Source organism: Mustelus asterias, chromosome 18 (genome assembly GCF_964213995.1).
Source record: "Mustelus asterias chromosome 18, sMusAst1.hap1.1, whole genome shotgun sequence".
In the NCBI taxonomy this organism is placed as follows: domain Eukaryota; kingdom Metazoa; phylum Chordata; class Chondrichthyes; order Carcharhiniformes; family Triakidae; genus Mustelus; species Mustelus asterias.
This window is the reverse complement of record NC_135818.1, coordinates 27,409,331-27,434,981: the sequence shown is the minus strand read 5'-3', so window position 1 is coordinate 27,434,981 and position 25,651 is coordinate 27,409,331. Positions and strand designations below refer to the sequence as shown.

The window sequence follows — 25,651 nt, the reverse complement described above, 5'->3', positions numbered from 1 at the left end:
GGACGGACGGGGGGGGGACCACGGGGACGGACGGGGGGGGGACCACGGGGACGGACGGGGGGGGGACCACGGGGACGGACGGGGGGGGGGACCACGGGGACGGACGGGGGGGGACCACGGGGACGGACGGGGGGGGGACCACGGGGACGGACGGGGGGGGGGACCACGGGGACGGACGGGGGGGGACCACGGGGACGGACGGGGGGGACCACGGGGACGGACGGGGGGGGACCACGGGGACGGACGGGGGGGGACCACGGGGACGGACGGGGGGGGGACCACGGGGACGGACGGGGGGGGGGGACCACGGGGACGGACGGGGGGGGACCACGGGGACAGACGGGGGGGGGACCACGGGGACGGACGGGAGGGGGACCACGGGGACGGACGGGGGGGGGACCACGGGGACGGACGGGGGGGGACCACGGGGACGGACGGGGGGGGACCACGGGGACGGACGGGGGGGGGACCACGGGGACGGACGGGGGGGGACCACGGGGACGGACGGGGGGGACAACGGGGACGGACAGGGGGGACAACGGGGACGGACAGGGGGGACAACGGGGACGGACAGGGGGGACAACGGGGACGGACAGGGGGGACAACGGGGACGGACGGGGGGACAACGGGGACGGACGGCGGGACAACGGGGACGGACGGCGGGACAACGGGGACGGACGGCGGGACAACGGGGACGGACGGCGGGACAACGGGGACGGACGGCGGGGACAACGGGGACGGACGGCGGGAGAACAGGGATGGGGGGACAGGGGGGTGGGGGGGGGAGGGGAAGGGCAGGGGGAGGGGCCGACAGCGAAAGGGGGGAGGGGCCGACAGCGAAAGGGGGAGGGGCCGACAGCGAAAGGGGGGGGAGGGGCCGACAGCGAAAGGGGGGGGGAGGGGCCGACAGCGAAAGGGGGGGGGAGGGGCCGACAGCGAAAGGGGGGGGAGGGGCCGACAGCGAAAGGGGGGGGAGGGGCCGACAGCGAAAGGGGGGGGGAGGGGCCGACAGCGAAAGGGGGGGAGGGGCCGACAGCGAAAGGGGGGGGAGGGGCCGACAGCGAAAGGGGGGGGAGGGGCCGACAGCGAAAGGGGGGGAGGGGCCGACAGCGAAAGGGGGGGAGGGGCCGACAGCGAAAGGGGGGGAGTGGCCGACAGCGAAAGGGGGGGAGGGGCCGACAGCGAAAGGGGGGGAGGGGCCGACAGCGAAAGGGGGGGAGGGGCCGACAGCGAAAGGGGGGGAGGGGCCGACAGCGAAAGGGGGGGAGGGGCCGACAGCGAAAGGGGGGGAGGGGCCGACAGCGAAAGGGGGGGAGGGGCCGACAGCGAAAGGGGGGGAGGGGCCGACAGCGAAAGGGGGGGAGGGGCCGACAGCGAAAGGGGGGAGGGGCCGACAGCGAAAGGGGGGAGGGGCCGACAGCGAAAGGGGGGGAGGGGCCGACAGCGAAAGGGGGGGAGGGGCCGACAGCGAAGGGGGGGAGGGGCCGACAGCGAAAGGGGGGGAGGGGCCGACAGCGAAAGGGGGGGAGGGGCCGACAGCGAAAGGGGGGGAGGGGCCGACAGCGAAAGGGGGGGAGGGGCCGACAGCGAAAGGGGGGGAGGGGCCGACAGCGAAAGGGGGGGAGGGGCCGACAGCGAAAGGGGGGGAGGGGCCGACAGCGAAAGGGGGGGAGGGGCCGACAGCGAAAGGGGGGGAGGGGCCGACAGCGAAAGGGGGGGAGGGGCCGACAGCGAAAGGGGGGAGGGGCCGACAGCGAAAGGGGGGGAGGGGCCGACAGCGAAAGGGGGGGAGGGGCCGACAGCGAAAGGGGGGGAGGGGCCGACAGCGAAAGGGGGGGAGGGGCCGACAGCGAAAGGGGGGGAGGGGCCGACAGCGAAAGGGGGGGAGGGGCCGACAGCGAAAGGGGGGGAGGGGCCGACAGCGAAAGGGGGGGAGGGGCCGACAGCGAAAGGGGGGGAGGGGCCGACAGCGAAAGGGGGGGAGGGGCCGACAGCGAAAGGGGGGAGGGGCCGACAGCGAAAGGGGGGAGGGGCCGACAGCGAAAGGGGGAGAGGGGCCGACAGCGAAAGGGGGGGAGGGGCCGACAGCGAAAGGGGGGGAGGGGCCGACAGCGAAAGGGGGGGAGGGGCCGACAGCGAAAGGGGGGGAGGGGCCGACAGCGAAAGGGGGGGAGGGGCCGACAGCGAAAGGGGGGGAGGGGCCGACAGCGAAAGGGGGGGAGGGGCCGACAGCGAAAGGGGGGGAGGGGCCGACAGCGAAAGGGGGGGAGGGGCCGACAGCGAAAGGGGGGGAGGGGCCGACAGCGAAAGGGGGGGAGGGGCCGACAGCGAAAGGGGGGGAGGGGCCGACAGCGAAAGGGGGGGAGGGGCCGACAGCGAAAGGGGGGGAGGGGCCGACAGCGAAAGGGGGGGAGGGGCCGACAGCGAAAGGGGGGGAGGGGCCGACAGCGAAAGGGGGGGAGGGGCCGACAGCGAAAGGGGGGGAGGGGCCGACAGCGAAAGGGGGGGAGGGGCCGACAGCGAAAGGGGGGGAGGGGCCGACAGCGAAAGGGGGGGAGGGGCCGACAGCGAAAGGGGGGAGGGGCCGACAGCGAAAGGGGGGGAGGGGCCGACAGCGAAAGGGGGGGAGGGGCCGACAGCGAAAGGGGGGGAGGGGCCGACAGCGAAAGGGGGGGAGGGGCCGACAGCGAAAGGGGGGGAGGGGCCGACAGCGAAAGGGGGGGAGGGGCCGACAGCGAAAGGGGGGAGGGGCCGACAGCGAAAGGGTGGGAGGGGCCGACAGCGAAAGGGGGGGAGGGGCCGACAGCGAAAGGGGGGGGAGGGGCCGACAGCGAAAGGGGGGGAGGGGCCGACAGCGAAAGGGGGGGAGGGGCCGACAGCGAAAGGGGGGGAGGGGCCGACAGCGAAAGGGGGGGAGGGGCCGACAGCGAAAGGAGGGGAGGGGCCGACAGCGAAAGGGGGGGAGGGGCCGACAGCGAAAGGGGGGGAGGGGCCGACAGCGAAAGGGGGGGAGGGGCCGACAGCGAAAGGGGGGAGGGGCCGACAGCGAAAGGGGGGAGGGGCCGACAGCGAAAGGGGGGGAGGGGCCGACAGCGAAAGGGGGGGAGGGGCCGACAGCGAAAGGGGGGGAGGGGCCGACAGCGAAAGGGGGGGAGGGGCCGACAGCGAAAGGGGGGGAGGGGCCGACAGCGAAAGGGGGGGAGGGGCCGACAGCGAAAGGGGGGAGGGGCCGACAGCGAAAGGGGGGGAGGGGCCGACAGCGAAAGGGGGGGAGGGGCCGACAGCGAAAGGGGGGGAGGGGCCGACAGCGAAAGGGGGGGAGGGGCCGACAGCGAAAGGGGGGGAGGGGCCGACGGCGAAAGGGGGGGAGGGGCCGACGGCGAAAGGGGGGGAGGGGCCGACGGCGAAAGGGGGGGAGGGGCCGACGGCGAAAGGGGGGGAGGGGCCGACGGCGAAAGGGGGGGAGGGGCCGACGGCGAAAGGGGGGAGGGGGCCGACGGCGAAAGGGGGGGAGGGGCCGACGGCGAAAGGGGGGGAGGGGCCGACGGCGAAAGGGGGGGAGGGGCCGACGGCGAAAGGGGGGGAGGGGCCGACGGCGAAAGGGGGGAGGGGCCGACGGCGAAAGGGGAGGGGCCGACGGCGAAAGGGGAGGGGCCGACGGCGAAAGGGGAGGGGCCGACAGCAAAAGGGGGAGGGGCCGACAGCAAAAGGGGGAGGGGCCGACAGCAAAAGGGGGAGGGGCCGACAGCAAAAGGGGGAGGGGCCGACAGCAAAAGGGGGAGGGGCCGACAGCAAAAGGGGGAGGGGCCGACAGCAAAAGGGGGAGGGGCCGACAGCAAAAGGGGGAGGGGCCGACAGCAAAAGGGGGAGGGGCCGACAGCAAAAGGGGGAGGGGCCGACAGCAAAAGGGGGAGGGGCCGACAGCAAAAGGGGGAGGGGCCGACAGCAAAAGGGGGAGGGGCCGACAGCAAAAGGGGGAGGGGCCGACAGCAAAAGGGGGAGGGGCCGACAGCAAAAGGGGGAGGGGCCGACAGCAAAAGGGGGAGGGGCCGACAGCAAAAGGGGGAGGGGCCGACAGCAAAAGGGGGAGGGGCCGACAGCAAAAGGGGGAGGGGCCGACAGCAAAAGGGGGAGGGGCCGACAGCAAAAGGGGGAGGGGCCGACAGCAAAAGGGGGAGGGGCCGACAGCAAAAGGGGGAGGGGCCGACAGCAAAAGGGGGAGGGGCCGACAGCAAAAGGGGGAGGGGCCGACAGCAAAAGGGGGAGGGGCCGACAGCAAAAGGGGGAGGGGCCGACAGCAAAAGGGGGAGGGGCCGACAGCAAAAGGGGGAGGGGCCGACAGCAAAAGGGGGAGGGGCCGACAGCAAAAGGGGGAGGGGCCGACAGCAAAAGGGGGAGGGGCCGACAGCAAAAGGGGGAGGGGCCGACAGCAAAAGGGGAGGGGCCGACAGCAAAAGGGGAGGGGCCGACAGCAAAAGGGGAGGGGCCGACAGCAAAAGGGGAGGGGCCGACAGCAAAAGGGGAGGGGCCGACAGCAAAAGGGGAGGGGCCGACAGCAAAAGGGGAGGGGCCGACAGCAAAAGGGGAGGGGCCGACAGCAAAAGGGGAGGGGCCGACAGCAAAAGGGGAGGGGCCGACAGCAAAAGGGGAGGGGCCGACAGCAAAAGGGGAGGGGCCGACAGCAAAAGGGGAGGGGCCGACAGCAAAAGGGGAGGGGCCGACAGCAAAAGGGGAGGGGCCGACAGCAAAAGGGGAGGGGCCGACAGCAAAAGGGGAGGGGCCGACAGCAAAAGGGGAGGGGCCGACAGCAAAAGGGGAGGGGCCGACAGCAAAAGGGGAGGGGCCGACAGCAAAAGGGGAGGGGCCGACAGCAAAAGGGGAGGGGCCGACAGCAAAAGGGGAGGGGCCGACAGCAAAAGGGGAGGGGCCGACAGCAAAAGGGGAGGGGCCGACAGCAAAAGGGGAGGGGCCGACAGCAAAAGGGGAGGGGCCGACAGCAAAAGGGGAGGGGCCGACAGCAAAAGGGGAGGGGCCGACAGCAAAAGGGGAGGGGCCGACAGCAAAAGGGGAGGGGCCGACAGCAAAAGGGGAGGGGCCGACAGCAAAAGGGGGAGGGGCCGACAGCAAAAGGGGGAGGGGCCGACAGCAAAAGGGGGAGGGGCCGACAGCAAAAGGGGGAGGGGCCGACAGCAAAAGGGGGAGGGGCCGACAGTGAAAGGGGGGGAGAGGCCGACAATGAAAGGGGGGGAGGGGCCGACAGTGAAAGGGGGGGAGGGGCCGACAGTGAAAGGGGGGGGGTGGGGCGCTGGGGACCGGCAGAGAAGGGGGGGGGTGGGGCGCTGGGGACCGGCAGTGAAGGGGGGGGTGGGGCGCTGGGGACCGGCAGTGAAGGGGGGGGTGGGGCGCTGGGGACCGGCAGTGAAGGGGGGGGGGTGGGGCGCTGGGGACCGGCCCGGACTCCGTGGCCTGTCGAGGGGCCCAGGTTGCTGCAGCCAGCGGGAAGATTAGTATTCTGTCCCAGTGTCTCTGTGCTCCTGGACCCGCCACCCTGCTCTCTTCCCGGATACTTACTCCACTTCCCCACCACCCACGCAAATTCCCGAACAGGACACCGAATCACTCACCGCGGAGGGATACTCGCCGCACAGCGCCGCCTTCTTAAAAGGGCAATACTCCAACACAAGTGGGGACCTTCTTAAAGAGGTAATGATTTAGACCCATTCTGCCCCCAGGCGGACGCAGAAAATCATACAGCATTGTCAGACGAGGAGCGAAGGAATTCTCCCTGACCAATAATTATCCCTCAACCAACATCACTAAAGTAGCATAGCTGCTCTATCTCATCGTCATATTTTTGTTTATTTATTCATGGGATCCAGACATGGGATCTTTATTACCCATCCCTAACTGCCCTTGAGAAAGTGGTGGCGAGTCACCTTCTTGAATCCCTGCAGTTCACCTGCTGTGGAAACACCAACTGTGCTGTTAGGGAGGGTGTTTGAGGATTTTAACCCAGTGACAGTTGATATAGTTCCATGTCAGGATGGTGTGTGGCTTGGAGGGGAACTTGCAGGTGTTGGTATTCCCATGTGTCTGGTACCCTTGCCCTTCTTGGTGGTTACGGTCAGATGTTTGGAACGTGCTGTCAAAGGAGTCTTGGTGAATTGCTGCGAGGCATCTATAAATGGTATACATTGCTGCCACTGTGCTTCAGTGACGGAGGGTGTGAATGTTGAAGGTTGTGGATGGGGTGCCAATCAAGCAGTTGCATTGTCCCGGATGTCATGTCTGCAATGGTGACTGCTTCATTTCCTACATTATATCACTGACTACACATCAAAAGTACTTAATTGACTGTAAGGCACTTAGAAATGACCGTGAGAAACGCTTCACAAGTACGAGTCTTTCTTTCTATATGTTAGCCCAGGAGATCTGGTGGTTAAATCCAGATGGCAAATGGCCATTTGGCCATTTAGATTCCTGGTTTATGCTGTTTGAAATTTGAAGTCCTAATGGCTTGAAAAAGTCAAAAAAGAAAAACAATCAGCAAATCAGTAAGACCTTTCATTTGATTTTTGATTAGATTAGATTTGTTATCGTCACATTTATTAGCATACAGTCAAAAATATTGTTTCTTGCACGCGATACAGACAAAGCATGCCGTTCATAGAAAAGGAAACAAGAGTGCAAAAGGTAGTGTTACAGTCATAGCTAGGGTGTAGAGAAAGATCAACTTAATGCAAGGTAGGTCCATTCAAAAGTCTGATGACAGCAGGGAAGAAGCTGTTCTTGAGCCGGTTGGTACATGACTTCAGATTTTTGTACCTTTTTCCGGACGGGAGTGGAGGAGAGAATGTCCAGGATGTGTGGGGTCCTTAATTATGCTGGCTGTTTTTCCGAGGCAGCGGGAAGTATAGACAGAGTCAATGGGTGGGAGGCTGGTTTGGGTGATGGTTTGGGTTACATTCACAAACATTCATTGAAATATTAGACTTCATCTGGTGGGGGAAATCCAGAAGAAAGGAGCACAATCTTAAAACTACAACCAGACTGTTCCAGGATGAAATCATGAAGCTTTTTTTAAAAACACGACAGGTAGTAATTTCTTTCACCCAAATGCTAGGGGTCAATTGGACCTTTTGAGTTTGAGATTGATTGGTCTATGTTGGGAAAAGTTAAAGTTAATCTATTAGTCACAGGTAGGCTTACATTAACACCACAATGAGGTTACTGTGAAAATCCCCTAGTCGCCACACTCCAGCACCTGTTCAGGTACACTGAGGGAGAATTTAGTATGGCCAATGCACCGAACCAGCATGTCTTTCAGACTGTGGGAGGAAACCAGAGCACCCGGAGGAAACCCACACAGACACAGGGAGAACGTGCAAACTCCGCACAGACAATGACACAACCTGGGAATCAAACCTGAGTCCGTGGATCTTCTGCTGTTTGCATGCTTCCTATCCAAATGTGTACATTCTCATGTGTCTAGTCTCAGTAAAATGAGCCAATGACGTGTTTACACAATCCTTTGAGTTTTTGATGTATTTTTTATAAATAAAAAACACAAGGCATTCAAAAAGGCATTAGATGATTCTTTGAATAGAAACAATGTATGGGGAAAAGGCAAGGGAATGGCACCAAGTCATAATGCTCATTTGGAAAGCTAGTGATCATAGAATCCTACAGTGCAGAAGGAGGCCATTCAGCCCATTGAGTCTGCACTGACCACAATTCCACCCAGGCCCTATCCCCATAACCCCATGCATTTACCCTAGCTAGTCCCCCTGACACTAAGGGGCAATTTTAGCATAGCCAACCAACCTAACCCACCTAGTGCGCACACAAATCTGTGATACACCACCATCCCCAAAACCCAGTGTTAAAACAATGTCATTGGTGGCTAATCCCTTACAGGTAACACAGGATATACATCAAGATGCTTGGGATCAATTGGACCTTTTGAGTTTGAGATTGATTGGTTTATGTTGGGAAAAGTTAATTTATCAGTCACAAATAGGCTTACATTAACACCACAATTAAGTTACTGTGAAAATCCCCTCGTCGCCACACTCCGGCGCCTGGTTAGTGCAGTACATCTAGGCAGACTCATTTTGTTGGCTATGTATGGATTGAAAACAAAGTGCAATGACATAAAAGGGCAATTGGAGCGTCTGTGCATTTTAAACGGTCCATTGCAATACTTGTTCATTATAATCGTGGACTTAACTAAATCTCCCCCTTTTACAGTCCATGCTTCCCCGGTCCATCGAGGAAGCAAAATAAACCAAATAAAACACAGCAGGCCCTTTCAAGAGAAAAAATCTAGACAGCAACGTCCCAAGTTCTCACCGAGCAAAGCTACAATTTCTGCCCAGTTCTAATGAAGGGTCACCCAACTGAAACATTAACTCGGGTCACAGATCCTGCCGAGTATTTTCTGTTTTTTAAAAAAAACTGCAGTCTTATAATTACAACTCGTTGTGTATCGAGAGAGAGACAGGCTGATCAACACAACAGTAGCTGCAATCTCAAGGCAACCGACAGGTCGCGTATTTCCATTGGAATTATCTCCACCCCCGGTTTAAAAAAAGTTACTCCTCCGACTTCCCTCAGTTGCATTCGTACCCACTAAAGCATGACGATTTTCCAGCGCTCTAATTGATGAGCAACTTGTACTAAGAAAACCCCGTGTAAGTTCAAACCTAGTGCAGCCGAAAGGGACAAACATGAAACTTCCAACCCAGTGCAACTTAGTGTAATAAACACCATGAAACTTCCAACCCAGTGCAACTTAGTGTAATAAACACCATGAAACTTCTAACCCAGTGCAACTTAATGTAATCAACACCATGAAACTTCCAACCCAGTGCAACTTAGTGTAATGAACACCAGGAAACTTCCAACCCAGTGCAACTTAGTGTAATGAACACCAGGAAACTTCCAACCCAGTGCAACTTAATGTAATCAACACCAGGAAACTTCCAACCCAGTGCAACTTAGTGTAATGAACACCAGGAAACTTCCAACCCAGTGCAATTTAATGTAATCAACACCAGGAAACTTCCAACCCAGTGCAACTTAGTGTTACGAACACCAGGAAACTTCCAACCCAGTGCAACTTAATGTAATCAACACCAGGAAACTTCTAACCCAGTGCAACTTAATATAATAAACACCAGGAAACTTCCAACCCAGTGCAACTTAGTGTAATAAACACCAGGAAAATTCCAACCCAGTGCAACTTAGTGTAATAAACACCATGAAACTTCCAACCCAGTGCAATTAATGTAATCAACACCAGGAAACTTCCAACCCAGTGCAACTTAGTGTAATGAACACCAGGAAACCTCCAACCCAGTGCAACTTAATGTAATCAACACCAGGAAACTTCCAACCCAGTGCAACTTAGTGTAATGAACACCAGGAAACCTCCAACCCAGTGCAACTTAATGTAATCAACACCAGGAAACTTCCAACCCAGTGCAACTTAATGTAATCAACACCAGGAAACTTCTAACCCAGTGCAACTTAGTGTAATAAACACCAGGAAACTTCTAACCCAGTGCAACTTAATGTAATAAACACCAGGAAACTTCCAACCCAGTGCAACTTAGTGTAATAAACACCAGGAAACTTCCAACCCAGTGCAACTTAATGTAATCAACACCAGGAAACTTCTAACCCAGTGCAACTTAGTGTAATAAACACCATGAAACTTCCAACCCAGAGCAACTTAGTGTAATGAACACCAGGAAAATTCCAACCCAGTGCAACTTAGTGTAATAAACACCAGGAAAATTCCAACCCAGTGCAACTTAGTGTAATCAACACCAGGAAACTTCAAATCCAGTGCAACTTCAAACCCCGCTGACGGTAGAGCAGCAAACACCATCTTTGAAGCAGGCACGTTGCCACGCCAAATGTAACAATTTACTATTTCAGCCTTTTATGAAACGTGGGCAAGTCCAAGTTGTGAAATAGCAAAACTGCAGCTCCCCCGGGATAAATCTGCGTGAGCCACTGCCAACAGACCAAAAAATAGTCCTTTATATTTAGCGGTGGAGAGGAAAGGGTCGAGGGGTCCGACATACAGTGGCGGGGCAAATATAGGATGCATTAAATCAAAAAGAGGAAAAAAAATGAAAAGCAGCAAGTGAAATCTAGATGATGATTTGCTGACAGGCTGGCTCCTGACGTCACCGCATAACTTTTATTAAGACGTAGTTTGTTAAGTAGGAAGTGAGGCAGCAATGTTTGCGGGAGAAGATGTGGATTGAGAAACTTCTGGCGATTTGCAGGGAAGCACGGTATGAGTTGCGGACACTCGGTGTTGTGAGTGTTGCCTGATTCGGACTGTTTCACTTTTGGGTCAGTTTTCAGCGGGCTGAAACTGACGCGAGCAGCTGAGCCCCCACAAGTTTGCAGATCCAAGTTTGGGATTGTGTTTTTTCTTGGGGGTGGGGGGTGGAGGCAATGTTAAAATAATTGCTTCACGTTTCATGACAGATAAACCTTTCCTCCTTTTAACTGTGGGGAAATTTCAACCCTTAAGCATAAACAAAATGTTTGCACAAAAAAAGCCAGGCAGTGTAAATGTTGTTACAATGACATGCAGTCATGTTTTATGTTTTACTTTAAGCCTTGCGATTGCTAGTTGATGCAGCAGAAATCCCCCCAATGCTTTTATTTTCAACATGTCGCGTCTGCTGCTTCATTTAACCTCACTAAACTGGCTCTTCCTGTTCGGACAGGAGAAGCCGTGCAAAGTCACCCAGTGGAAAGTCCCGGCGTAATGGTGGGATTTAAAGGGGCTTCCGTGCCACATTTTCTGTCGGCAACAGGAAATAGAGATCACTTGTACTTTGGAGTTTGTGGGAGGAAGCTGCTTCTCCTTTTGGGTGGGTGGATTCGTTTGGAGAAAGATGCAGTGAGTGTGTACACGGCGAGCTGGCATTGTGCAATTGTCATGCCGCCTTTCCCCAGGAGGAACCTTGCAGTTTGTATGTGCTCAGTCCTCGATGAGGTATACTCAATGAGTCAGCTCACACAGCATTGCGATGGTAAGAGGCGGATGCAGCTACTGTCTGAGGGGGGGCTGCTGGCATTTCCAAAGTGTTATTCAGCTGGGAGGGAAGACTGCATGCAGTCGCTGCGTGGCTCTGGGTTACACAGGTAACAAGCTCCCATCAGGATCAGTGCATCTTCATCAGTCGCTTGTAACATTTTGATTCACACACATTGATATTATCTCTTTGTCATGTTAAGTAAGCAGGATGATTACATCATTCAGGTATATTTTGTGATATAACACACTGGTTTTAGTGTACGGAGTAATATTGCTTTAAATAGTGTGCTGTAATCTTCACTTAAAATGGCAATTGACACTATCATCAGAAAAGCGAAGCCACGTTTTACTTGAGTTCGGTTCCACCTGATGAGCTAACCTGGCGAATTCATGTATCCAAGTTACACCGAGCCTTTGCCACTGCTGTAGTTTTAACCATCCTCATTCCCCCCTCCCCCTCCCCCTCCCTCCCTGACAAGCAACGCTCCAATACTTCATCATTGGCCTTTTGCACACAGACACAGCTCTTTCTGGGCTCACTGTACAGTGGTGTGTGGGTGGCTGCTTTCGTGTTGAACGTGGTATTGAGATTTTAATTGGGGTGGGGGGAGGGGGCAGAGGAAGTGGTTTCTGTGTGTTGCATTGCAAAATAAAAAAAGTTCCCTGCTAAATTGCAGGCGGGTTATTATCGCGCAGAATTAATATTAACAACTTGGTCCGCTGCTGTTTGCTTTTTCTCGATGCTGCATTATTTTGTTAAAGGATTTAGGTCAATGCTGGGAGGGAGAGCCTTAACGCTGAGGAACTAGTTGCAGTGTGGTTTACAACTTCCTCTTGTGTCGGACTGGATCACGTGGAGTTTGCTCCTGCTTGTTTACTTATTTCAATATCTTTATCATGGACCATCACAGCCCTGGCAGACAGGTAGTAGGCACTGGTTAGCCTCACACTGAACACAAGGGTGGCACGGTAGCACATTGGTTAGCACTGTTGCTTCACAGCTCCAGGGTCCCGGGTTCGATTCCCGGCTCGGGTCACTGTCTGTGTGGAGTTTGCACTCCTCCTCGTGTCTGCGTGGGTTTCCTCCGGGTGCTCCGGTTTCCTCCCACAGTCCAAAGATGTGTGGGTTAGGTTGATTGGCCAGGTTAAAAATTGCCCCTTAGAATCCTAAAATGTGTAGGTTAGAGGGATTAGTGGGTAAATATATGGGGGTAGGGCCTGGGTGGGATTGTGGTTGGTGCAGACTTGATGGGCCAAATGGCCTCCTTCTGCACTGTAGGGTTTCTATGATTTCTAAAGGGTACATGGTGCAGCCACTCTGGCGCACAAGGTTTTAAAAAACTTACTTCATGGAATGAGAGTGTCATTCATGCCTTACTTACAATTTTAATACCAAATTGTGCCCAAATTCTGCGGACAACCCATACAGCTGGCACAGAACAGCACCATCCCTTCTGCTTTGGGTCAGAGAGCAAAATCCAACTAGAACAGCTAAATAATGTTGTTTTGTAATCAGTATCTGAATAACAAATACTGTGCTTCGAGACTGGATTAGTTGTAAGTATTCGCATTCCAACCATTATTCATGTAAATTGAGTCTGTGTCTTTATAAGTTCTGTTTGTGAACAGAATTCCCACTCACCTGAAGAAGGGGCTTAGAGCCTCGAAAGCTTGTGTGGCTTTTGCTACCAAATAAACCTGTTGGACTTTAACCTGGTGTTGTTAAACTTCTTACTTCGAATAAAGCCAGGCCTAAAATTAGATGCTATGGTGAGGACGTTGCCAGCAATGCTGTCTTTTGGTCGAGACATTAGACTGGGGCAGGTGGCACTGTGCACACCTTCATTTTGGGGTGGGCTGCACTGTGTGACAGGGTGGGCATGCCACATGTATTATGGGAATTGGTGGTGTAGTGCGAATGTCACTAAAATTGTAATCCTCTGGGGCCATCCGTTCAAAACCCACCATGGCAATTGGTGAAATTTAAATACAATTAATAAGTCAGGAATATAAACCTAGTCTCAGTAATGACGACCATGAAACTATCAGTAATTGTCAGAAAAACTCACCTGCTTCACAATGTCCTTTCGGGAAGGAAATCTGCTGTCCTTACCTGGCCGTGATGTGGAGATGCCGGGGTTGGACTGGGGTGAACACAGTAAGAAGTCTCACAACACCAGGTTAAAGTCCAACAGGTTTATTTGGTAGCAAATACCATAAGCTTTCGGAGCGCTGCTCCTTCATCAGATGGAGTGGAAATGTGCTCTCAAACAGTGCACAGAGACAGAAATCAAGTTACAGAATACTGATTAGAATGTGAATCCCTACAGCCAGCCAGGTCTTAAAGGTACAGATAATGTGGGTGGAGGGAGCATTCAACACAGGTTAAAGAGATGTGTGGTATTTGCTACCAAATAAAGCTGTTGGACTTTAACCTGGTGTTGTGAGACTTCTTACCTGGCTACATGGGACTCCAGGCCCCAACCAGGAGGTTGACTCTTAGCTGCCTTCTAATTGTGTTTAAACATTTACAGAATCATAGAAGGAGGTCATTTGACCCATCGAGTCTGCACTGACTCTCCCTTAGTGTCTTTATTTGCAATTAGAGGTTAAAAAACACGGCTGTGTTCAACACTGCCTTCTGAAATGACCTAGCAATTCACTCTGTTCAAGGGAAATTGGGGATTGGCAGTGACACTCGCATAGAATCCCTGCAGTGCAGAAGGAGGCCATTCGGCCCATCAAGCCTGCACTGAGAACAATTCCACTCATAACCCCACATATTTACTCTGCTAGTCCCCCTGATACTAAGGATCAATTTAGCATGGCCAATCAACCTAACCCGCACACCTTTGGACTGTCTGGGAGGCAACTGGAGCACCGGAGAAAACCCCCACAGACACGAGGAGAATATGCAAACTGCACACACAGTCACCTGAGGCCGGAATCGAACTCTGGTCCCTGGTGCTGTGAGGCAGCAGTGCTAACCATTGTGCCACCATTCCATTTTTAAAAACCCCGTGTGCCAGGGTGGCTGCACTGTGTACACTTGTGTTGTGGAACAGCAATGCTGTGTGCCAATATGGGCATAGTTTGAATTTGGCACAGTTTGATATTAAAATGGCAATCAAAATAATTGGCAAAAGAACTTGGAGAATAGGAAAGCACCATTTTACACAGTATTTCACTATGATCTGAAATGTGTTTACCAAAAGGAATTGGATACATTTGTGAAAGTGAAAGACGTGGATGGTTGTGGTGAATGATCAGGATTTGAGACAAGAGGTATTTTAATCTCAGCACAGCCAAAGTGAGCTAAATGATCTTCTGTGCTGCATCGTCTAATGACTTGGATAAAATAAATCTCCAGAATTCTTTATTGGCTTTTTAATATGATAGGCCTTGAGTTTTAATCTTTCCTACAAGTGGGAAAGTATTTTCTACGGCTACCCTATAAAGAATTTGATTTATTGTCACATGTATTAGTATACAGTGAAAAACATTGTTTCTTGCACGCTGCACAGACAAAGCATACCGTTCATAGAGAAGGAAACGAGAGTGCAGAATATAGTGTTACAGTCGTAGCTAGCGTGTAGAGAAAGATCAGCTGAATGCAAGATGGGTCCATTCAAAAGTCCGATGGCAGCAGGGAGGAAGCTGCTCTTGAGTCGGTTGGTACGTAACCTCAGACTTTTCCGAACGGAAGAAGGTGGAAGTGAGAATATCCGGGGTTCTTGGGGTCCTTAATTATGCCGGCTGCTTTGCTGAGGCAGGGGGAAATGTCACCCCTCAGCTTTCTCTTTTCTGGCTGATGGAGTCCCAGCCTATTCAACCTTTGCCGATAAGTATGTCCCTTCACAGCTGCTCTCGCCCTTGTGAATATCTTTGCACCTTCTCCAGTTCTGCTATAGTATAATATTATGCACAGTTCTGGTCTCCATGTTCTACGTGTGGCCTAAGCAAGGTACAAGTCCAAGAGTATAAACATCAGCTGTATGAATGCATCTGGGCTTTCTGAAGCAGGAGGTGGAAGAGTGACTCATTCCTCTCTTGTACTGGCAGCATTAGTGTAATAGTTGGTCAGCCTAAATGCAGTGGAACTGTAATAGATACATGTGGATAGAATACCATAAGCAGCTTAAAAGGGTTATCTAGTGTTACAGTGCTTCACTGTCAAACTGCTTTGTTGCCTCTGTGTCTTTCCCTCTCTGCTGCTTCACATTTTCATAAGATGTGCTTATTCTTTACAAAGTCAATCCTAAACCTATGATTTTGCTGTTTGATTGGATTCTTGCTGTACTTATTTGAGGAGAAGATTATTGAATTTCTTGAGCCACATCTGAGAGAGCACCGCACAATCCTAGGTTTGTCTTTGGATGAGACCTCAGACCAAAGTCCCATATGAACTGAAATTACCCCATTTGGAGCTACAGCAGGGCGATCTCCCCCACCCTCCTGTGTTCTGGTCAGTATTTATTCCTCCACCAACATCAGAGGCAGATTATTCTCTTTATCTCAATGCCATTCGTGAGAGCTTGCTGTGTGCATGTTGATGGCCATTTTCCCTACATTATAACAATTATTGTTTCAAGAGTACTTTTATTGGCTATAAAGCGCTTTGGGATGACCTGAGATTGTGAAAGGTTCTGCAAAAGTGTAAGGTTGTTTTTGAGAGGCATGGCCTCTGCTGCTGTGACCAAGTGTGAGTCGACATTTAGTGGCCAAGAATGCAGGTTCAAGCCCCACCCAGGTACTAATCCCCGAAATTCCATTCAACTTCTAATGACATCTTGCTGTAAATTGGACGAGAGACTGGCAGAAACAAAGGACACTTGATCATGTTTTTATTAGTTTCCAGAGATGGTCTATAAATTTTTCTTCACACCTTACAATGATTGTTAGGGGACTTCCCCTCCTGGCTTTGAATGGGGGCCTCTGTGTATCACTAGTGCCCTGTGAGGTCAGGTGAAGGAGTTAAGTTTGCATAGGTCTCTTTTTTTTTGGAGCAACAGGTAAATTTTTAACTTTACACGATTATTCACCTGCCCAGAAACTTGCTGAGAGCCAGCCTTGTGTCTGTCCCTCAATTCATGGGGGAGAATAGTAATGTTGGCAGCTTGCCCAGATTATCTTAGGTTCTCCAGTAATTAAAGATTATTCTTGCTACTGTGAGCAGCCCAGGAGGAAAAAAAGGATATGTTTTTGTAATTTTCTTTGTTTAAAATAATTTTCAAAAGATTATTTGGAATGATTGGAGGCGAGTGGTCATATGCAGAAATGCATCTTCAGGATTACACCCAACTGGAGTTGGCAACCCCATGGAGGCTTGCAAGACTATTTTTATTGCATTGTTTTAAATTTCAGCTTGAAATTTCAATTTTTTACACTTGCTCATGTGGCCGGCACAGTGGTTAGCACTGCTGCCTCACAGCGCCAGGGACTCGGGTTCAGCTCCGGCCTCGGGTCACTGTGTGGAGTTTGCACATTCTCCCTATGTCTGTTCGGGTGCTCCAATTTCCTCCAATGGTTCATAGCTTGGGTGTAGAGAAAGATCAATTTAATGCAAGGTAAGTCCATTCAAAAGTCTGACAGCAGCAGGGAAGAAGCTGTTCTTGAGTCGGTTGGTACATGACCTCAGATTTTTGTATCTTTTTCCTGATGGAGGAAAGTGGAAGAGAGAATGTCCAGGGTGCGTGGGGTCCTTAATTATGCTGGCTGCTTTGCCGAGGCAGCGGGAAGTGTAGACCGAGTCAATGGATGGGAGATTGGTTTGCGTGATGGATTGGGCTACATTCTTGACCTTTTGTAGTTCCTTGCGGTCTTGGGCTGAGCAGGAGCCATACCAAGCTGTGATACAACCAGAAAGAATGCTTTCTATGGTGCATCTGTAAAAGTTGGTGAGAGTCGTAACTGACATGCCAAATTTCCTTAGTTTTCTGAGAAAGTAGAGGTGTTGGTGGGGCTTTCTTAGCTGTAGTGTTGGCATGGGGGAGACCAGGACAAGTTGTTGGTGATTTGGACACCTAAAAACTTGAAGCTCTCGACGCTTTTTTCCTGCGTCCCCAGTGATGTAGACAGGGGCATGTTCTCCTCTATGCTTCCTGAAGTCGATGACAATCTCCTTCGTTTTGTTGACATTGACGGAGAGATTATTGTCGCTTCACCAGATTCTCTATCTCATTCCTGTACTCCGTCTCGTCTTTGTTTGAGATCTGTCCCACTACAGTAGTGTCGTCAGCAAACTTGAAAATCGAATTGGAGGGGAATTTGGCCCCACAGTCATAGGTGTATAAGGAGCGTAGTAGGAGGATGAGAACGCAGCCTTGTGGGGCACCGGTGTTGAGGATGATCGTGGAGGAGGTGTGTGGCTATGAGGATAGGACCTGGGTGAGATTGTTGGTGCAGGCTCGAGGGCCGAATGGCCTCCTTCTGCACTGTAGGGATTCTATGATAGTTTCAGCCCGATGTCTAGCATCCACGTCAAAAAATTGTGGCTTTGAGTGTTACTAGACAATAGTCTAAGCTGACACTGCTAGTGCAGTACTAGGGGAGTACTACAGTGTCGATGGTGCTGACTTTCAATCTAGTCTTTCAATCTAGAGAGGGCGGCACGGTAGCACAGTGGTTAGCACTGCTGCTTCACAGCTCCAGGGTCCCGGGTTCGATTCCCGGCTCGGGTCACTGTCTGTGTGGAGTTTGCACATTCTCCTCGTGTCTGCGTGGGTTTCCTCCGGGTGCTCCGGTTTCCTCCCACAGTCCAAAGATGTGCGGGTTAGGTTGATTGGCCATGCTAAAATTGCCCCTTAGTGTCCTGAGATGCGTAGGTTAGAGGGATTAGTGGGTAAAATATGTAGGGATATGGGGGTAGGGCCTGGGTGGGATTGTGGTCGGTGCAGACTCGATGGGCCGAATGGCCTCCTTCTGCACTGTAGGGTTTCTATGATTAGTCATAGAGTTCTTTGTTTGTGAGTGATGGTTACATGTGGTGACTACACTTTTTTTTAGAAAGTACAATATTGTCTGTAAAGTGCTTTGGGACATCCTGTGGCTGTGAAAGGCGGTGTAAATACAAATCTCATTTTTTGTGTTGCTCATCGGAAGTCAGGTTGGAGCAAACTTGTGATATTTAGCTGCTATTTGTGGGGTTGTGTTTAACTAGTCCATCCCTATAAGGCTAATGCTTAGGGCCCAGTCGTAAAAGGTCACATCCTGATGTCATTTCATTTCTGCTGTTGAGGCAAGTTTGCTTAGGTTGGCAACTTCTTGTAAATTTGGAGAGCAGGTCAGCTTCACAAGGTCCGAAGGCCCTATTCAAAATTTTTTTGTTGTTACTGTTTTCTGAATGGACAATTGAGGCAGGAGTAGACTATTCCATCATTCAAGTAAATTAAGCCTTATCAGAATATCAATTCCATTTACCTACCTTTGCATTCATTGCATTGGAAGGTAGGCAAATCCAGGATGGTCAAGACATCAGATTTGGATGAGTGCAGATATCAGAGGGTGGAGGAGATTACAGAAATCGGGAGGAGGGGTGGGAATTGGACATAAGGATTAGAATTTTAAAACTGAGGTGCTAAACCAGGAGCGAATGTAGGTCAGCGAGCGCAGGAGTGATGGGTGAATGGGAGTTGGTGCAAGGAAGGCAATTAAAAAATAGCCTAAGGTTCTTCAGAGTTTAGTTGGTCAACCTTGTAAATTTGAAGCTGTTTGTCAGTTCCAAGCTGGATCTCAGGAGGACCTAAGTTCTGTTGCTATTGCTTTGAATCTATAACAAGCAAGTGTGACGTGCTATTTTTAGAAATTACTAATTGTATTTACTCATTTGGCTTTCCTACTGTTTTACAGTGTTATGCCATGTAATGCATGATGTATTATTTTGCTACTGGGGCATTTTTTTCATTCATGGGATGTAGGCTGTGGATCTGGAGCTACCAGGTGAGAATGGCAGATTTCCTTCTCCAAAGGACATTAACTTCACTGCAGTGTTAATGTCAGCCTACTTGTGACTAATAAATAAACTTTAAACTTATTAGTGAACCAGATGGGTTTTTATGACAATCAACAATGGTTTCATGGTCATCATTAGACTTCTCATTCCGTATCTGTCATGAGTGATTTCCAGCTGGCTCCGCAGAGCATTACTCTGGGTCTCTAGATTAGTATTTAAGTGACAATTCCACCCCCTCCCTTCTATGTCCCTTTTAAGCCCATTCAGAGTCTATCCTCATTAACAAGAGGTGGAAGGTATTCCTGAGTTCACTTGTTGCTTTGTCAGGAAGCTTTGCAGCTTCTCTTTCAAGGTGGAATTCCAAAGTGTGGGTGAGCAGCACCCAGCATTACGAAATGCATGTGTAATGTTTCGTAATACCTGTCATATACTGAGTTGTTATCTAATATATTACAAGTGGACCTCTTGTGCTTTGTTCACAGCAGTGAGCTGGAAGTTGCTCTGTTTTATTGTACAATATGTGATAGGGGCCACTGACTTGTGATGACTGACAGGACAAACTGCCTTTTTATAGCACAGTATTGTAGGAATGTTTCTGGCTTTGAGTTACATGGATACGTTTCCATTTGCAGTAGCTTGGATGATTATTGCACATTTAACCATACCGTTAACTTTTACATAGTACACAGAGATAGATTGCAGTTTAGGTTGGCTGGCCATGCTAAATTGCCCCATAATGTCAGGGGGATTAACAGTAAATCCGTGAGGTTACAGGGGTAGGGCCTGGGTGGGATTATTGTTGGTGCAGCTCGATGGGCTGAATAGCCTACTCCTGCATTGTAGGGATTCTATGTCTGAGGTGTACAGGCACTGGATGATTTTGGGTGGTTGATGGCTGGGATGGGAAGTATAAGCCCATCAGAATTGAGGAGGTAGTTGCAGAGTCTCTGATTTACGAGAGAGGGACTGGGCGTTTTATTGGATAAACTTCCCCAGAGAGCCATGGGTTTCCCCAATTAGTATAGTGAGTCAACAACTGTGACTCACTCTGTAACACTCTTGTCTCTGGGTCAGAGGCGATGTGGGTTCAAGTTCCAATTCAGAAATGTGAGGTACGTATCCAGGCTGACACATTAGTCAGTACTGAAGGAGCACCGCACAGTCAGTCTTAGAACCATAGAATCCCTACAGTGCAGAAAGAGGCCATCCGCCCATCGAGTCTGCACCAACTTTCCGAAAGAGCATCTTACCCATGCCCTCCTCTTGATCCCCATAACCCCATGCATTTACCAGGTCTAACCTACACATCTTTGGACACTAAGGGGCAATTTGCATGGCTAATTCACCTAACCTGCACATCTCTGGACCATGGGAGAAAACTGGAGCACTGAGGGAACCCATGCAGACACTGGGAGAACATGCAAACTCTAAACAGACAGTCACCCAAGGCCGGAATTGAACCTGGGGCTATGAGGCAGCAGTACTAACCATTTCATCACCATTACGTCTTTTGGATGAAACATTAAACCAAGGCCCCACCTACCTTCAAATGAATGTAAAAGATCTGTAATGGCACTATTTGAAGAGCAGGAAAGTCCTGGCCAATATTTACCCCTCAACCAACAACACTAAAACAGATTATCTGGTTATTATCAAATTGCTGTTTGTGAGAGATTACTATATACAAATTGGCTACTACATTTCACATGACAACAGTGAAAAGTGTTTGATTACACTTCCACTATCAGGAGAGGTATAACCAGAGGACACAGAGATAAAGCATTGGTAGAAAAGCCAGGGAAAAAAATTAAATTAAACAGTGAGTTGTGATCTGGAATGTGCTACCTGAAAGGGTGGTACAAGTGGATTCAATTGTAACTTTAAAAAGGGAAGTGGATAAATACTTGAAAAGGTCAAATTTTCAGGACTATGGAGAACAGGCAGGGTGTGGGATTAATCAACTCTTCCAAAGAACATGCACCATTGGCTGAATGGTCTCCTTTGGCCAGTAAGATGATGGGAAATCCCTGTTGTGCTGCATGTACATAAGGAAATGGACAGAACATTTTGTAAATCACATGCATTGAAATAAATAGTAATTTAACACAGGCACTATTCATTGAGGGGATTGTGATTTCAAATACCACCACCCCCATAATTTATGTAGCAGCAAACGTGCATTTATTACGCAGAAGAAATATGTAATTTTGACTGATTACACCCCCGTCAAGCATCTTGTGACATTTTAAAGGCACTATATAATTGCAAGTTGTTGTTGCCGTGTAAAGGAACAGAGACATAGGACGGGATTTTACAGCCTCGAGCGAGCGAGACCGGACATTCCTACCCGAGGTCAATGGAGATTTCCGGTGTTGGACCCCCTCCCGCTCCAATTCTGTGGCGGGTGAGGTGGTAGAGTTCCAGCATTAGTGTGTGTCTTTGTACTTGTGTATCCCATATATTTATGTGCACACTTGTATATTTGCATATACGTGACTGTGTCTGTATTGTATAAATAGAATCACACATTGACAGGAGATGGCGGCACAGTAGTAATGTCTCTAGATTAGTAATCCAGAGGCCCAGGCTAATGGTCCTAAAAACATGGGTTCAAATCCCTCCGATTTAAATTCAATTCATAAATCTGGAATATAAAACTAACCTTTAATATTGGTGATCACAAGAACTATCATCAATTGTAGCAAAACCCCATCTGCTTCATTAATGCCTTGTAGGGAAGGAAATTTACCATCCTTACCAGTCTGGCCTACAAGTGACTCCAGAGCCACAGCAATGTGGTTGACTCTTAATTGCCCTCTGAAATGGCCTAGGAAGCCATTCAGTTCAAGAGCAATTAGGGCTGGTAACTGCTTTGCCAGTGGTGCCTACATCCTATGAAAGTATAAAGAAAAAGGAAGCATAAAGAACAATCCAAATAGTCGCGCTCTTCTGCTCTTTCCCCATAGCCCTACAAATTTTCCTTTGACCAGTATTTATCCAATTCCCTTTTGAAAGCCATGATCAGAACTGCTTCCTTTCAGACACTGCATTATAAATCACATTTACATTTTCCTTGTCTTTCCTCTGATTCTTTTGCCATTTTAAAAAGAAAAACTGTGCCCTCTGTCAGCAGAAACAAAATTTCCTTATTTATTCTATCAAAACTCTGCAAGATTTTGAAGAGATTTATAAAACCTCCTTTTATCCTTCTCTGTTCCAAGGAGAACAGTCTGCAGTCTCTGCATAACTGAAGTCTCATTTCTGGCGCCACTCTAGTAAATCTCTGTTCCCTCTCCAAAGTCTTAACACCCTTCCTAAAATGGGGACGATACTCTGGTTGAGACCTGCCTTTCCCTACCCTCGTCCATGCTTACCAGACTTGATTATTCCAATACTCTCCTGTTCCATCTCCCACTGTGGATTCTCTATAAAGTTGAACTTCTCCAGAACTCTGCCTTATTTACCCATTAGCCCTGTGTTCACTGACCTCCAGTTTGACAACACCTCCATTTTAAAAGCTGCACCCTTGTTTTCAAATCCCTCTGTAGCCTCACATCCCTCCCCCAGCCCCATCCTCTTGAATTATCACATAACAGATTTATTTGGGAAATAGAAGCACAAGAGTGAGTAAGAAGAGACTTCAAGAGACCATAGACTGGTGAAGTGGCAGATGCAATTTAAAGTTGGTAAGTGTGAAGTGATGCACTCTGTGAAACAATATGGAGAGGCACTGTAATCCAAATTGCAAAGTACAATTTTAAGGTCGAGGCCTAGGAGAGGATATTGCAGAGGTTTACCACAAGAAGAACTCTGGTTATGTGGCGAGATTGTAGAAGTTGGGATTGTTCCCTTTAGAATAGAGAAAGTTAAGAGGAGATTTAACAGAGGTATTCAAAATTATGAGGGGGTTTGATAGAGCAAATAGGATGAAACTGTTTGCTTTGGCAAATGGATCAATAACCAGAGGCCACAGATTTAAAATCATTTTAGTTAATGAGAAATCCTTACACACACAGTCTTGTTACAAACATGCAAACAAACATCCAAATTAGGAGCAGGATTAGGCCACTCGGCTCTTTGAACCTTCTCTGCTATCCTCTGGGTCTCCGCTTTACTCCCACAGTCCGAAGGACATGCTGGTTAGGTGTGTCGGCCATGCTAAATTCTCCCTCGGTGTACCCGAACAGGCACCGGAGTGTGGCAACTAGAGGATTTTCACAGCAACTTCATTGCAGTGTTAATGTAAGCCTACTTGTGACGCTAATAAATAAACTGAGAACTAACTATACTGCCTGAAAGGGTGATGGATTCAGATTCTATCGGAACTCTCAAAAGATATTTGTACTGATGCTGAATGGTATTTGTGTGAACCCAGTGTTGAGGCCCAACCTGACTCCGGAGTGAGGTAAAGTAGTTAGTCTTGTCTTTCTATTTTACTCTTTTTTTTAAAAAAAACATTTTCCCCCCTCTGCCTCAAGGACTGGCTCATGTGAGAGTATGTGCACCGAACTAGGCATAGCACAGGCAGAGGACATTTGGCTTGTCAAGCCTTTGCCAGCTCTTTCAAAGAGGGGACCAATTCAGTCCCACACCTAAACTCCTTCCCCTGACTCTGCAGATTCAAATCCATGACCAAATATCTTTTGAGAGTTCTGATGGAATCTGAATCCATCACCCTTTCAGGCAGTTTTGTTAGTTAGTTCATTTATTAGTGTCACAAGTAGGCTTACATTAACACTGCAATGAAGTTACTGTGAAAATCCCCTGGTCGCCACACTCCGGCGCCTGTTCGGGTACACTGAGGGAGAATTTAGCATGGCCGATGCACCTAACCAGCACTGCTTTCTGACTGGGAGGAAAGCGGAGCACCCAGAGGAAATCCAGACATGAGGAGAATGTGCAGACTCCGCATGGACAGTGACCCAAGCCGGGAATCGAACCCGCCATGCCACTATGCCGCCCAGAACTTAACTGGAGTTTGGAAGAATAGGAAGTGACTTGATTGAAATGTACAAGATCCTGAGCGGTCTTGACGAGGTCGATGTGAAGAGGATGCTCCTATCTGAGGAGGAATCTAGTACTTGGGGTCACTGTTTAAAAATAAGGAATTGTCCGTTTAGGACAGACATGAGGAGAAACGTTTTCTCTCAGTGCAAGGAGGCAGAGACCCTAAACTCTTTTTTAAAAGTACCTTAAGTGCTGTAGCTATAGGGCTATGGGCTGGGTGCAGGGAAGATGGGATTAGAAAAGGTACCTGGGTGTCCTTGGGCTGGCATGGACAAGATAGGCCAAATGGCCTCCTGATGTGCTGTAACTTTTCTATGGTACTAAGGTTGTAAATACACCAGGAAAAAGCTTTGGCAATGAGCCACAGTGTGGAGCACCACCATGAGTAAGAGAAGAGGTCATGTAGATCAAGAGGTAGGGATGAGAAACAAATTGGTTTAAGAAGCTTGGAGATTGTTGGGACAAACTGAGTACTTACTGCGTTAAGAGCTATTGGGTGGGCAGGCGATATGGGACCAGGTGCCTATTATGCCACGAACCTTGCCTTTAAATCCATTGACTGCAATCAAACTGATTGTCAGGAACTTCCTAGAATGGGCAGCCACCACCCAAGTTGAATTTCTACCTCAACTGCATGGGCTAATGAAGAAACAATTTGCACTTGTATAGTGCTTTTCGTGACCTTGGAACATTCTAAATTTCCCATGTCATAACTCGCACTGAGTTTACATTTCCCCCCCAGTGCTCACTGACCTCGGCACTCGGTCAAATAACACCTTGATTTTAAAATTCTTGTACTTATTTTCAAACCCCTCCATGACTTTATCCTGCTCTCCCTGGCTCTTATAATCTCTCAGTCTCACAACCCTCCAAAATATCAGTGCTCATCTAATTCTGGCATCTTGAGCTGCCTGATTTTAATTGCTCCACCATTGGCCTTGGCCCCAAACTCTGGAATTCTGCCCCTAGAGCAGAGAAGGCTAAGGGGGACGTGTCGCGGTGTATAAGATCATGAGGGGTATGGATAGGGTGAAAAGAAAGCTGCTGTTCCCCTTGGTTGAGAAGGTCAATCATGAGGGGGCGTAGTTTAGGGTGAGGGGCAGGAGATTCAGAGGGGATTTGAGAAAAAAACTCAGCGGGTGGTGGGAATCGGAAATGCGTTGCCAGGCTAGGCTGTGGAGGCTGGAAAATTTACAACCTTTTAAAAAAGTATTTGGATGAACGTTCAAGGATATGGGACAAGTACAGGAAAATGGGATTTAGTGGTAGTTATTATCAGTGCAGACTCAATTGGCCTAAGGGCCTTTTCTGCACTGTATGACTGACTCTATGGCTGGAATCTTGCCACCCTGCCTGCCACGGGAATCGGAGTGGGTGAGGGGCAGACAATGGGAAGGTCCGTTGACCTCGGGTGGGATTTTACGGTTTCGGAATGAATGAGGGCAGGATTTTATGAGTTCGGGATGAGCGAGGCCATAAAAATCCATCCTATGACCTCTCTGTGCCTTAGCACCAAACTCTGAAACTTTCTCTGTGCCTCAGTCCTAGATTCTGGAATTCCCTCCTCGCGCTTCTCTGCATCTTTGCCTCGCTTTGCTCCGTGGAACACAAAACCTACCTCTGAC

The 25,651-nt window shown here is 50.5% G+C and overlaps 2 protein-coding genes across 10 annotated transcripts in view; one reads left to right on the top strand and one right to left on the bottom strand.

The window, feature by feature from the left end:
* ptgr2 (prostaglandin reductase 2) overlaps positions 1-5,635 on the bottom strand; it is a 46,040-nt gene extending 40,405 nt beyond the window's left edge. For 2 of the 6 annotated variants that reach the window (XM_078233613.1, XM_078233612.1), the window contains exon 1: positions 5,572-5,607. The gene's annotated coding sequence lies outside the window, so the exon portion shown is untranslated. Of the gene's footprint in view, positions 1-5,571 lie in introns of all 6 variants that reach the window. The other 4 variants (XM_078233614.1, XM_078233617.1, XM_078233615.1 and 1 more) reach the window with 4 other exon arrangements.
* A 4,251-nt stretch (positions 5,636-9,886) lies between these two features.
* Positions 9,887-25,651, top strand: part of mideasb (mitotic deacetylase associated SANT domain protein b) — a 76,468-nt gene continuing 60,703 nt past the window's right edge. For 2 of the 4 annotated variants that reach the window (XM_078233609.1, XM_078233606.1), the window contains exon 1: positions 10,093-10,310. The gene's annotated coding sequence lies outside the window, so the exon portion shown is untranslated. Of the gene's footprint in view, positions 9,926-10,092; positions 10,311-11,139; positions 11,176-25,651 lie in introns of those variants that run through there. The other 2 variants (XM_078233608.1, XM_078233607.1) reach the window with 2 other exon arrangements.